This window comes from Rhynchophorus ferrugineus, unplaced genomic scaffold (genome assembly GCF_030347505.1).
Source record: "Rhynchophorus ferrugineus isolate W39M unplaced genomic scaffold, kcgeb_rfMv2 rfM9, whole genome shotgun sequence".
NCBI classification, from domain to species: domain Eukaryota; kingdom Metazoa; phylum Arthropoda; class Insecta; order Coleoptera; family Curculionidae; genus Rhynchophorus; species Rhynchophorus ferrugineus.
In genome coordinates, this window is record NW_027472588.1 from 29,087,200 (window position 1) to 29,102,597 (window position 15,398).

The 15,398-nt window shown below is 33.5% G+C and overlaps 1 protein-coding gene across 2 annotated transcripts in view; it reads right to left on the minus strand.

The window, feature by feature from the left end:
- The window catches only part of LOC143202612 (alpha-tocopherol transfer protein), a 40,963-nt gene extending 34,455 nt beyond the window's left edge, over positions 1-6,508 (minus strand). Inside the window, exon 1 of one of the 2 annotated variants that reach the window (XM_076414261.1) lies at positions 6,454-6,508. The gene's annotated coding sequence lies outside the window, so the exon portion shown is untranslated. Of the gene's footprint in view, positions 1-4,442; positions 4,548-6,453 lie in introns of those variants that run through there. The other variant, XM_076414260.1, reaches the window with a different exon arrangement.
- Positions 6,509-15,398: the final 8,890 nt, after the last annotated feature.

A 15,398-nucleotide genomic window follows, 5' to 3' on the forward strand; every position in this document is an offset into this window, starting at 1 on the left:
TTTGTTTATTTTTATATAGTTATTATAACGATTATTAGGTACACATTTTATATTAAAATGCTCTATAAAACATTTGTCAAATCACCTAGCCCAAACAATACAAAAATAATAATATAATTTTGTGACATATAAAAAAAATTAAATTAGCAACAAAACAAATCTAAATTGATATAACTGTTTAGGTTCGGCACCGACTTCAAAGTAGTCAATTGGTAGTAGTTAAAATAATATTGTAAATAGATAAATAGCTTTATGTAAGTATTAAGCTAAATTGTATGTATATAGTAAAATATAAATTATGTGTAGTAGATAGATAGGTTAAATAAGGTTTTTGTTTATTTTTATATAGTTATTATAACGATTATTAGGTACACATTTTATATTAAAATGCTCTATAAAACATTTGTCAAATCACCTAGCCCAAACAATACAAAAATAATAATATAATTTTGTGACATATAAAAAAAATTAAATTAGCAACAAAACAAATCTAAATTGATATAACTGTTTAGGTTCGGCACCGACTTCAAAGTAGTCAATTGGTAGTAGTTAAAATAATATTGTAAATAGATAAATAGCTTTATGTAAGTATTAAGCTAAATTGTGTGTATATAGTAAAATATAAATTATGTGTAGTAGATAGATAGGTTAAATAAGGTTTTTGTTTATTTTTATATAGTTATTATAACGATTATTAGGTACACATTTTATATTAAAATGCTCTATAAAACATTTGTCAAATCACCTAGCCCAAACAATACAAAAATAATAATATAATTTTGTGACATATAAAAAAAATTAAATTACCAACAAAACAAATCTAAATTGATATAAATGTTTAGGTTCGGCACCGACTTCAAAGTAGTCAATTGGTAGTAGTTAAAATAATATTGTAAATAGATAAATAGCTTTATGTAAGCATTAAGCTAAATTGTGTGTATATAGTAAAATATAAAATATGTATAGTAGATAGATAGGTTAAATAAGGCATTTGTTTATTTTTATATAGTTATTATAACGATTATTAGGTACACATTTTATATTAAAGTGCTCTATAAAACATTTGTCAAATCACCTAGCCCAAACAATACAAAAATAATAATATAATTTTGTGACATATAAAAAAAATTAAATTAGCAACAAAACAAATCTAAATTGATATAACTGTTTAGGTTCGGCACCGACTTCAAAGTAGTCAATTGGTAGTAGTTAAAATAATATTGTAAATAGATAAATAGCTTTAGGTAAGTATTAAGCTAAATTGTGTGTATATAGTAAAATATAAATTATGTGTAGTAGATAGATAGGTTAAATAAGGTTTTTGTTTATTTTTATATAGTTATTATAACGATTATTAGGTACACATTTTATATTAAAATGCTCTATAAAACATTTGTCAAATCACCTAGCCCAAACAATACAAAAATAATAATATAATTTTGTGACATATAAAAAAAATTAAATTAGCAACAAAACAAATCTAAATTGATATAACTGTTTAGGTTCGGCACCGACTTCAAAGTAGTCAATTGGTAGTAATTAAAATAATATTGTAAATAGATAAACAACTTTAGGTAAGTATTAAGCTAAATTGTGTGTATATAGTAAAATATAAATTATGTGTAGTAGATAGATAGGTTAAATAAGGTTTTTGTTTATTTTTATATAGTTATTATAACGATTATCAGGTACATATTTTATATTAAAAGGCTCTCTAAAAGCTCCTTATTTATTTTTCGAATTCAGTTCAAATTTTTTGTTCAAAATATTTTATATTTAATGTTATGTCCCAATTAATTGTTAACCATAACATGCCAAGCAATTTTAGTTTTCAAATATTAGAAGAAATGTCGACATTTTGAACAATATCTGTTCTATTTGATAGATCCGATCTGATAAATTGCCTATCCTAAATATCCAGATATTCCCAAATTATGAAAATCCTAATTCCTAAAAAATCAGTCTTATTTAGTACAGTATTAATATACTGCAATAATATGTTATATACTGTTTCTACAAATTAAATAAATTATCTTTACATTAAACATAAACAATATTACAAATTATATTGAAAGACTTTGCTCGGTACTCGGTTATGGGCATGTGTATGTCTATTAATAATTAACGTGACCACTTTGATACTAACTTGTATAACTCTAGTGTCAAAATTGTAATAGTACTATTTGCTGTTGTACTGAGGTCTTTGCGACCAAATGATCAAATAATATCTTGAAACTGCCTTAATTACTAATAAAAAGAAAAAATCCTTCTTATTGGAAATAATGTTTTTATATAATATATAGATCAATTTGAATTATAAAAGTGCATTTTTGACTCTAGAGTTGAAATTATTAATCTTTAAGTTCTTAATGAAAAGTCTTAATTTTGAATAAAAATATATATTCTTTATAGACCTTCATGTTATCAAAACTAGTCAGTCGATTAATTTAATTTACTTGTTATAGATGTAATGGAAATATATTGGTTTCAATTAATTAATATAACAAAATAAGTTATTGTAGGTTTGATAGAAAATAATTGAAAAAAAAGCAACTTCAAAGCTTTTTTGTATTAAATCAAAGTTGATTAGAGACGATTTTATTTTCTTTTAATGAAGTAAGTGTGATATATGTATAATATAATAATATAGAAATAGTTTGCCATATGATAATGCTGAATGATCGTTCTGTTGAGATAATTATTTAAAAAAACTTAAAATGAATTTCAATTAATATTTTTGCAATACTGTAAAAATATATTGGTTATATATTACAGAATATTTACTATATTTTGTTACAAATTATGGGATCAAGAATGAAATGAACTTAAGCTACTAAATTATGAATGCTTGAATGAATCGCTTTTTCAACAATAAGTTTGTTAGTACTAGTACTAAAGTACAGGATGTGTTCCAAATTCCAACCCTGGTTTATTAAATTAATTATTTTTATTTTACAAAAAAAAATAATTACAGTTTCTTCCCAATATGTTAACTGAAAACATAGATATCATTATGTCAAGTCATGTGAGTTGTTGAGTTGTTAAATTTCTTTGAAAGACCGATGTAGACCCAATGTTTTATAATTATTTTGTAATCAAAATGAATAGTTTCTGAAGTAGGATTAAAGATGGTTTACATTAAAATATTTTTGGGGCCTCATCATTACATTTATTTTTGAAGAATTGGACTCTTCATAGTTAGTTAGTAGTAGTACTATAATACAGGATGTGGTCCAAATGTAGACGTAATTTATTAAATTAATTATGTTTATTTTACAAAAAAAGTACTAATCATTAAATTTTTTCTAATTTTTTAACTGAAAATATAGATATCATCATGTCAAGTAGTTGCGAAGTAGTTGTCAGTCATGCGAGCTGATGAGTTGTTAAATTTCTTTGGAATATCGATTTACCTAATGTTTTATAATTATATTCTAATCAAAATGAATAGCTTCTAAAGTAGGGCCAAACATGGTATTCATTAAAATATTTTTGGGGCCCCATGATTACATTTATTTTTCAAGAATTTAATCAATTATATTTCACATGGCTTTCATATTTTTAGTAAAAATTGCTTGTTCATGTCACCTATTATTTACCAATTAAAAGGCTTTATTGAATAAGTATTATTAGAGATATGCGACGATAGCCATATATTAGGAGAAAAAGAAATTCCTTTTTTCCCTGACCTTATTCAGATCCATTAAAATAACTTTTCTTAACTAAGTAACATAGTCGAATTTGTGGACAAAGTTGTAATAACTTGTTTAATTAGTTTTTAACTCAATAAGATATGGCGCATAAATTCACTGAAAAATAATGTCGGCATTTCAAGTTAAGTGAAATAAAATATAGTATATTTGAAATTAAGCGTTCTCCTTATCGAACAAAATGTATGACCTCATAGATTTGTTAAAATACTACTTTATATAGTTTTAATAATAGAATTTTGTACGAATAAAGTTAAAAAATCTTCTTAAATAAAGTTTTATCTGACAATGATCGTATATTCAATGTAATACCATAACAGAATCTCTAAACTACAAAATGTGTAATCAAATATTTATATTGGCTTAAAATAATATAATACGAACATGTTTTATGCACTTTCCGCGAATTTTAAATAATAATATATTTACTAAGCAATATTAACCAAGAAAAATATTAACTCTCCAGGATATTTAAATATTTTCATACACTATTATGTATTCCAGGAAATACTTCACATTACGAACAAAACACAGAGATGTTTATAAATATGGTATCACGAGGAATCATTCGGTTCAATTACACATACTTATGAACAATAAAAGTTATTATCGACGTCATATTTAATCGATACATAAAATATTTTACAATAATATTTATAGCAAAATGAATCATTTATTGTCACACATAGATCTTTCTGATATTATATATTCATAACTGTGTCTACTAATTACCTTTGAAATTAAAAACATTCGATATATCACAATATATTGGTATAAAACTTCAGCATATAAACAAAAACAAAACTCATTGAAGGCGTAGCTATGACTGGATTTGGTGGGTATATGTGTATTGGCAGTGTTGCCAAGCAAGCCTCTAAAAATATTAAAATAGCGTACCATATAGTGTACCATGTTCGCGATGTATTGTAATAATGTATATCAAAATTTTTAAGAAGAATTTTAGTTATTAATATCAGTTCCATATAAAGCACTCCTAGTTCCTAGTTGATAAACTGATTCTCTTGAATACTAATAAAAAGTAGATATACGTCTAGATCTTTCTGATATTAATCATTTTTTTATTTTATTTTTCAAATGTATATGCTTTCGATCGGTAACATTTTTGACCATGCCACCTTTTTAATTTAATAATATCTCCATTTCATTCAAATTATTTAAAATTGAAATCTACAAAAGAAATAATTCTTACAAAATTTTAAAATATATATTATCCTTTCATTATCAGATCGTATCATTCATGGATAATTTAATAGATTTTGACACACTGTTGGGCTAAAAAGAATATTTGTAAACAGTATATAACTATTTAATTATTATACCTTTTATAAACATATCAGAAATAATAGTAAATATTGGCTTAAGTTAAAATTGAAGTAATTTTAAGAAAAATGTAGTGATCTGGCAACGATGTTTGGCAAGAAAATCAATCTTACTGTTCGTTTTGAAACACGGTCCTTGGTTAAGTTATCATATTTATTACGTTTATGCAGTTTTATGCATTTATTTATCTTTTTAATTAATAATATTTTAGAATAATATCGAATTAATACAACTTGGCTACTATTAATAAATAAAAATCAAGTTATAATGGTTTAAAATAGAAAGATGTGTGCAAGTCTCCAGAAGCTTTAATTTAAACTAATCAGAGTAATTAAAATTAGTCTGATATCTAATAGCAGTACATAACAATATACTAAATATATCTCTAAAACCTATAACCAGATCTTTAAATGTGCAATTTTAATTTGGTAGATATTATTTTATTTCTGTTAAAGTAAAAAAGCTCGTAACTATTGTGTTCATTAGTTCACTATTCAAGCGTTTTTATTTAATGTTATGTCTTAATTAATTGTTAATCATAAGATTTTATTTTTCAAAAGTTTGGAAAAATTACAAAATTTTGAACAGTATCTGTTCTAGACTGCATGTCATAAATATCCAGATATTCCTAAATTCTAAAAATCCTAATTCCTATAAAAATACTCTTAACAAATAAAAATCAAGTTATAATTGTTTAAAATAGAAAGATGTGTGCAAGTTTCCAGAAGATTTAATTAAAACTAATCAGAGTAATTAAAATTAGTCTGATATCTAATTACAGTACATAACAATATACTAAATATATCTCTAAAACCTATGACCAGACCTTTAAATGAGCAATTTTGATTTGGTAGATATTATTTTATTTCTCTTAAAGTAAAAAAGCTCGTAACTATTGTGTTCATTAGTTCACTATTCAAGCGTTTTTATTTAATGTTATGTCCTAATTAATTGTTAATCATAAGATTTTATTTTTCAAAAGTTTGGAAAAATTACAAAATTTTGAACAGTATCTGTTCTAGACTGCATGTCATAAATATCCAGATATTCCTAAATTCTAAAAATCCTAATTCCTATAAAAATACTCTTAACAAATAAAAATCAAGTTATAATTGTTTAAAATAGAAAGATGTATGCAATTTTCTAGAAGTTTTAATTAAAACTAATCAGAGTAATTAAAACTAGTCTGATATGTAATTGCAGTACATAACAATATACTAAATATATCTCTAAAACCTATGACCAGACCTATTTATAATACTTCAAATAAAAAATACATATGGCATCTCTATTAATTTGGATGATTATTCGAATCTATTAAAATGTATTTAAAGAAAAACTAAATGAAAGTACAAATGAACGTGTTTTTCTAAAGTTAAAAATTCAAATAATGGCACGTTACCTGTCTTATAAAAAATCGATGTATCACTCACGGATGAAGATTTAAAAAAGAGTACGATTGTCATTCATACCTAAGCAAATAATATTTTTTTCAATCAAAATGGGCCGTTCATTGTTGCTTCAATAAAATTAATTAGAAAGTCAAATTGTCTTTGACCTAAACTCTGAAACAATGCGATGACTATATTATTTCAACAGTTTTTGCCTATAATGAGCAAATAAAAAAGCACATAAAATATTGGTATATTTCCATTTGTATCTTATATTACGGGTATTTAGCGAGCAACTGGATATCCATAAAAATTAACACATATGATCACATGATATAAACACATGATCATCGAATAAATAGGGGTAATTAGTCGCGTGATATAATACCTTCCACCTAAAGAAACGACCAAAGGGATATGCGTGGTCGTTATTCCGTCTGGACAGCTTATATTTGTAGTAAAATTACTTTTGAGTATTACCTGTGTCTTCATTTGCCAGTTTGCATTTCATAATCTTCAGAATAGCGCTATTTTATCAAAGTTACCATGAGATACAGGATTATAGCTATCCTCCAACTTTTCGATGCCATTTTTGTAGTACGATTTATCCTTTGCTTCAAAATAGGCCTCAGTTTCGGCGATCACCTTGTCATTCGACGAAAATTTCTTTCCAGTGAGCATTCTTTTGAGATCTGAGAACAGGAAATAGTCACTGGGGGCCCGATCTGGAGAATACGGTGTATGAGGAAGCAATTCAAAGCCCAATTCAGTTCCGTGCTAGCTCTCGAAGAGAACGGTCGTGTCCGGTCCGCCGAACCTACCTGCGCTTCCGAGAATTACCCGAAACTTTCCCTAAGACGGTCGACCCGTTATCACGTTTCACCAGGGCCTACGTAAAAAAAAAGCGTCTGTAAGCGCCGAAAAGGCGTTTTTACAGACAAGGCAATGGCGTCATGTACGTCAGAGCCGACGTCGCCTCCTGAACATAATCCCAGTGTTCCAAATTCAAATGGACCATCTTCAGAAGACAGCCGAGAAGTGCTCATAATAGAATTAAGAAAACAGAACGAAGACCTGCGAAAGTAGATAGCTGACATTAAAACGTTCGCAAAAGCCCAAACAGACGCCTTGAACAAACAGACGGAAAAGCTGGAAAAGAGCGAAAAAGCTTCCGAAGAGCTCAAGGATGAAATAAAAACTCTCACAGCTACGATAACACAATTCATGAAGCATCAAAAAGATGACATGGAAGTAAAGATTCCCGCTGCCATAGAAATCCAGTCCCAGACACCAGCTAAACCGGCACAACACTTAGACCAAACTGAAGACTCAGACGACGGTTTCACCTTGGTGGGAAAAAGGAAAAGAGGGCCCGTCACTCCACCTCAGGAAAGCCAGCTGCCGAAGGCCGGCAACAAGGGAAAACAGGCTCCCAAATCACAACCCAATCCGGTAGCCAAGCCAGCCACTAAATCCACCCAATCGAAAGCCAAGGCTAACGTACAGCCTTCGATTACAAAATTTGCCACCAGACCAGTGCAAAACAAGCCGACCACCAAGACGGCCCCACAGCCAGTACCGAAACAAGTTACCACAAGACCAACCCAGCCTGCGCAGGTAAGTAGCCAGGCCACTAAACAAGTCTTAACCTCCACAGCCAACCGTTTCGGCGACTGTTTCTCAAAGTCCTCCAAAGGAAAAAATTCCGCCTATAGTGCTCCCTGACAAGAAGAGGTTCATGGAGCTCATTAGAATTACTAAGGCACAATCAATAGACATTATAACCCGAAACAAAAAGGAGGGCATTTTCTTATTCGTCGCCACAAGCGACAATTACCGTAAACTCACTACCCTGCTCGAGGAAAGGAATTACCCTTACCATTCCTTCTGTCATCCGGAGGAGAGAGCATTCCGGGTAATAATAAAAAACATCCCAGAATCACTCTGCATTGACGAAGTACGTGAACTTCTCTTTGATCAAGGCTTCCATCCCAAATTTGTGCAAAGATGGAAATTAAAATCCGGGATAGAACTACCAATTGTTCAGGTAGTTGTCCCTCGCGAAGAGCGACAGATCATATTAGATCATCACAGTGAAGGTCGAGGTCCAGAGGGGAAACGGCCAGCCAGTGCAGTGTTTCAACTGCCAGCTTTTCGGCCACTCCAGCTCATATTGCCGAGCCCCCCCCACGGTGCGTCAAATGTGCCGGGCATCACGACACTAGATCCTGTACCAAAATCCCAGAAGCACCTCCAAAGTGCAGCAACTGCGGTGAAATTCATACCGCAAACTTCAGCGGTTGCAGCTGCCGTCCTACTCCAAGAAAACCAAAAATTCCGACCGAAAACAGGCCTCCACAAGGTTCTGCATGGACCAAGGTTAACCAAGGTGGCAGGAAGCTAGCCCAAAAATTAGCCAGCGCTACCCAGCCTGCTCCAACTCAAACTCCTGCTCCAACCAGTACACCGGACCTTAACTCCACAATGCAGGCGTTTACTGACCCGCAGGCTTTCCTACAAGTGATCGCCCTGGCTCACCAACTTGCTCGTCTTTTTCCAAATGTCGCCGCCTAAGCGGCAACACTTACCTGTCCCTATAACTTTCAGCAGCCTTTAACTCTTCGAAATGGCTGTTCCGAGATCTCTTATACTGATGACATGGAATGCAAATAGCTTACGCGGAAAGCAAGCGGAATTGGAGGACGTCATGACATTCTATGACGTCGACATCGTGCTCATCCAGGAAACTTTCCTGAAACCTTCGCATCGTCTCTCTTTCGAACACTTTTTTGTCTACAGAAACGATAGAACTCCGGGTCGAGGCGGTGGAACCGCCATTCTCGTCAGAAAAGGAGTCAAACACGAGCTCCTTCCATCGTTATCAGTAAACAACTTCGAAACAACCTCCATTAAAATCGATATCCAAGAACGTCCCTTCGTGATTACATCCCTGTACAGGAAATCTTCTGCATTCAACTATGCCGAATACCGATCACTCGTCGAAGGAAAATTTCCGAAAATAATATGTGGCGACTTCAACGCCCACCACCCCACCTGGGGGTGTTTCAGAGCGAATCCCGCAGGTAACGCCATCGTAGCTCTAAGTGCAGATCTGGGCTACGGTCTTACCTTGCCAGATGAACCTACCCATCACCCTAGTACAGTCTCTCAAGGCACAGCAAGAATCCTTGATTTCTTTATTCTTCAAGACGTAAATCGCGATTCCGAAGTTCGAGTCCTTGACGAACTAGACTCTGATCATCGTCCGGTCCTTCTCAAACTCGGAAACTGCGCCACCACTCAAGTCCCACTAACAAGATTCAGGAAAAAAACCGACTGGAAAAACTACCAATCTCTTCTCCTGAAATCCGATCAATTCCGAAAATTAACACACCAGAACACCTCGAGGAAGCCGTACTCAAGCTAACTCGCGATATTCAGTCTGCTCACGAATCTTCCACAATCAAAATTTCATCACAACCCCAGCCGTGGAAAAACAACCTTCCCGCTTCTCTTAAACGTGAAATTCGCATCAAAAACGGTTTATGCAGATTAGCTCGATTCACCCTCGATGCTGCAGACAAAATGGGGGCGAGCAGAGCATGCAAGAGGGTAAGGGCGGCCGTCTCGACTTGGCGAGCAATGAAATGGAACTCATTTCTCGCGGACCAAAGGCTGGATGGTCCCCCTTCCTTCTGGCGTGTCTCCAAATGCCTCGTGGGGAAGACGCACAATGTCATCCCTCCCCTGAAGTCAGCGGTTACAGGAAATTTCGCAGTCACTGACCAAGAAAAAGTCGAGCTCCTTGCAGAGACCTATGAAGCTCAAATGAAATGCCTCCCACCCGCACAGAACACTAAAGCTAAAGGCATTGACACTGTCATCAACGAATCCAACTCCGTCAAAAGACCAGTAACCCCCGCCTTTCTTCTCAACCATTTTGTGTCTCCAAAGTCTCTACAGACTATGATCGGCAAACTTCAAACCAAAAAATCTCCAGGTTTCGATGGAATATCCATTACCCAGTTAAAAAAGCTCCCGCATAAGCAGCTCGCAGAACTGGCAAACATCATTAACTCCATCATGAGACTGCAACACTTCCCGGCGTCTTGGAAACACGCACATATAGCGGTTATACCCAAGAAAGGAGCAAAATCATCTCCATCTGATTACAGGCCTATCAGCCTTCTCAGCGCCATTTCGAAGCTTGCCGAGAGGGCAATACTCTACGCTCTCAACTCTTTCACAAAGGAAAACAACATCATTCTAGATGAACAATTCGGCTTTCGCGCTCACCACTCATCCGTCCATCAAGCTTCCCGTCTGGCTGCACACATCCATCATGCTCTTGACCAACGTAAAAAGCTTGGAGCAGTTCTTCTGGACCTAACCAAAGCCTTCGACAAGGTCTGGCATGATGGATTGTTCGCAAAGTGCGTGCGGCTAAGCCTCCCAGAAGACCTAACCGCTCTCATCAAGTCCTATCTCTCGGACAGATCTTTCCAGGTCAAGATCAGGGCGTCACTTTCCAGTCGTAAACAAATCGATGCTGGCGTACCTCAAGGTTCCCCGCTGGCCCCAGCCTTATTTAATATCTTTATTTCAGATATGCCGAGAAAAGAGCATATTGACGTCGCCTTTTACGCTGACGACACTGCTTTCTTCACGGCCGCCAGGTTCGAAGTTACAATTCATGAACGTTTACAGAAGCAGCTCGATTATGCGGTCAAGTGGTTCAAATTTTGGAGGTTGCAAATCAACCCCCTGAAAACCCAGGCCATCATTTTCCACAAGAAGCGTTACGCACTGCGCGTCTCGCAACTTAAGATCGACACCGCAATAATTCCATGGCTGGATAACGTCACGTACCTAGGTCTTCACTTCGACCGGCGGTTCGGTTGGCATTCCCAAATCCAGAAAGCAATCCAAAAAGGTTCGGGGATAGCAAACCTGCTATCTTCTCTGATCTGCCCTTCTAGCAGACTTCCCATCTCCATCAAATGCTTATTTTACAAGATGTTAATTCGGTCCGTACTCCTCTACGGATCTAATGTCTACTTCAAGTTTGTTACACCCAACCAGGTCAAACGGCTTCAAGTTTTCCAAAATAAGCTCCTCAGGAGAATATTAAACGCTCCATGGTTTGTCAGAAATAATCAAATTCATAGGGAAACTGACACTCCAGAAATCAAGCACTTCATATCTCAATTATTCCACAAACAACAACTCAGCTCAAGTTTTTCTGAAAACGCGCTTGTTCGCGAGCTGGTCGACATGCTGGGAGCTTAGCACCGCGTCACCGCTAAGCTCTCCCCCTTTTCCAGGCTGAAACGACCTCATCCGTCGCTACAGTCATAACTTTTGCCCCCATACAACAGTACCCAGTTGTGTGTTAACTCAGGTTCGTGAATCAATAGAATCGCCGGGCCCTCGTGTTCAATAACGGCTGCCCGATCAGTGGGTGCCATATCCCAAATTTAATGCAGTAGCAGTAGTGATCCACAGGGGTCAACTGTGAGGCGGTTTCGGTTTAGTGTATTGGTAAGCCCAGAGGCAGTCCCACATAACCCGGTCCAACTTGTCACTCCAGGGCAAGTCTCCGCGACCAGGTATGCGTCATGCATTCCACCGCCGGTTTTTAGGCCACAAAAAAAAAGCCCAATTCATGGATTATTGAGACGGTGCATTGTCTTGGTGAAACAGCACTTTCTTTTTTTTAATGCGGCCGTTTTCGGCGATTTCGTCCTTCAAACAGCCCAATGACGCTATGTAATAGTCACTGTTCATGGTCCTTTTTCAAGGTAGTCAATGACAATTATTCCATGCGCATCCTAAAATACAGACGTCATAACCTTGCCAGTCAACTGTAGCGTTCTCTCACGCTTTGGAGCAGGTTCATTGTGTACAGTCTACTCGGTTGACTGTCGATTGGACTTCGGAGTGAAATGATGGAGCCATGTTTCATCCACTGTCATATATCGATGCAAGAACTCCACTTTACACAGAGCTTTCTAATACCCAAATATTTGTGAATAACGTTCAGTTAATATCTTTAGAGTGTCTGCTATTTCATTCAATTTCAAATTATGGTCATTCAAAATCATTTTGTGGTTTTTTTTAATGTTTTCGTCGGTAACAACTTCTTTTGGGCGTCCACTGCGTTCACCGTCTTCGGTGCTCATTTCACCACATCTAAACTTAGCATGCAATACTTGATTGGTTGATTTTCCTGAGACAGTATCCGGAAACTCGATATCAAGCCAAGTTCTTGTTTCAACTGTATTTTTCCCTTCAAAAAGTAATATTTTATCAACAGGCGAAATTCCTCTTTATTCATTTTTTTGACAATAACAAAAATTGCTTCACTCAAATTGCTATAATTCACAAACTAATGATCCGAGAGCTGTCAAATTTATACACGCATCTTTTGAAGGTTAGTGCTAACTAAAAAACATATGGATTTAATTCTAGTAGCGCCATCTATGTGTCGGGGCGGGTACTTTTCAATTAGCCTGTTATTGACAGCTGACAAATGACTGCTACCCCAACGCCACCCATTAAGCGCAGGAGTTCAAGTACTTAGGTTATAGGAGAATAAAATGACATCTACGAAAGTGAAAGTATATTAATCTTCCAGAATTTCACTAGATATTTTGTTTGTATAGGTTTCTGTAAGTTTGAGATAGTATTATTGGTAAATTGCCAATCATTTTGAATTAATTCAGTTTATTAATTTATATTTAAGTATAAATTAATAAACTGAATAAATTATATATTAATATTTAAGTTTGCGAATCCCACGGTATGTCTTATCAACATTTATGGATTTTTCATGTTCGCAACAACAAAATTTGAATATTTAAATTTTAACATCGATAGTCATCCTATAAATAGGACAGGTAGTTTAACTCATTTCCATGTACTATTTTTCACGCATTTTTGATAACCTATTTTCACGCTCTACAAATTTAAAATTTAATCACCATTGAAGAAGCTATAATATTTTTTGTCAAAATTTAATACAACAATTGATCTTTACAAATCTTGAATATATTATGTAAAGATTATAGAAATGTAGTCTTATTTAGTCGCCAGAACAAATTAATAACTCTAACGATTTAAACAAACACATTTCTTCCATTGAAGGCAATCTACTAAGTCAACTTTCTTTTTAGATACCTGATCATTTTATTTGAGAAAATATGGACAAAAATGCGAATATAAACTCGCTAATATTTCAAAGTTATATCATATAGTGTTAAGAGATGTTCAATAATATAATATAGCGTTTTATGGTTTACCAAGTTACCTAAGTCAGTTATCAAGTTAAGGTTATCCAAGATTTTAAAAGCAAAAAATGGCATTCAATATGGTGTCACAATCTCCTTGACCAAACTGATGTTTACTAATGATAGGGCTATAATCGATGATACAGACGTTAAGGTTGATGCAGTTCGCAATTCAGAGTCATATGGCTGGAAAATTAATGAAGAAAAGACCAAAATATTGGACGGGATTCTGCTAGAGAAAGTACAGAAATTCAAGTATTTGGGATCAGTAATACAGTAGGAGAAAGTGGCATCTATCGCTGAGTAATAAGCCGAATAGACTGAGCTACAGAAGTATTTGCTTTTCTAAGATCTTGCATGTGGAGGAGAATGTTACAACCAAACCTAAAATCCGCATCGTACATCCGGTAACCACACATTCGAATGAAATAGAAATTAACCATTTATATTATCATAGTAACTTTGCAGATATTAAAATTAAATTAATTCGTATATCAATCTATTATGGCGAGTCGCACAAACAATCGAAACGTTAGTTTGGCTGAAATAGTCGGTTACTTTTTGACTGTCGATTAGTTCGACTCTTTTACGACTATCGACTGTTTCGATTGTTATCAGTCAATAGTTCCCTACGCTAGTAGAAACCTATTTGTACACCTAACATTTTAAAACATGAACGAAGTGTTTTAGGAGATAGTAAGTTAATATCGATTAGGCTTTAATGCTCTAATTAAAAGTTAATGCATCGTTGTTTTAATGTAGATTAACGTTTAGATTTTTTTTCAATTTTATTTAAAATACTATTAACAGCAATAACGATCGATTGAGAACCAATGTGTTGTTTTTGTTGTTGAATTTTATATTTATGGTATATTTATGTTATGTTAAAGAAAGTCTATTGTCCTGTTAATCAATTGAAAGTAATGCTTGTAGGCCTATAATTTATTTGAAACTAAGCATTAAATTAGAAAAGGCATAATATCCTTAAACGTAAATTAAAAACTTATTTTACGTTACTAGACACCTTGAAATATATCGTATAAAGTATGTTCTTGTCATATAATGTTATTTTAACATATTTTTAATGAATAGCTAGTTGTATTATAAAGAATTTTTAAATAATATAATATAACAACACTTTTATTATAATTATTTCTATTTTTATTTTATTTTATTTCTTTTATCATAATTTAGCAAATTGATACTTGAATTTAATTTTTTTCTATTTATTTGGCTTTCATTGGTGGCATTCCTCCATATTTTACACTTTTTCATGAAAAGAGATAGGAAAAAAGGGTCGATATTTTCATTTATTAAAACAAAGTGGTATGTTGGGTCCAATGTTGTACCTCTATAGAGATAATAGTAGTCTAGGTATCTTATGAAGATCACCGAATATTCTTAATAGAAATTCCCAAAAGGCCAATGGAGAAGAAATCTACGCCGAGATTAGAAAAAAAGTATTGGCAAAAAAAAAGAATTTCGGCTTATTCTTAAATAACCGAGTATACATAATTAATTTTGCATAAAACAAAAATCGAAAACCGAAATCCAATTATGAGATACTGCTAGCAATCGCAACTAATTAATTAAAATAAAGTAATAAAATAACCAAGTAAAGTAAAAAGTGTTGGCTATCACTTCCAATGCACCTTATGTCGAAGGAA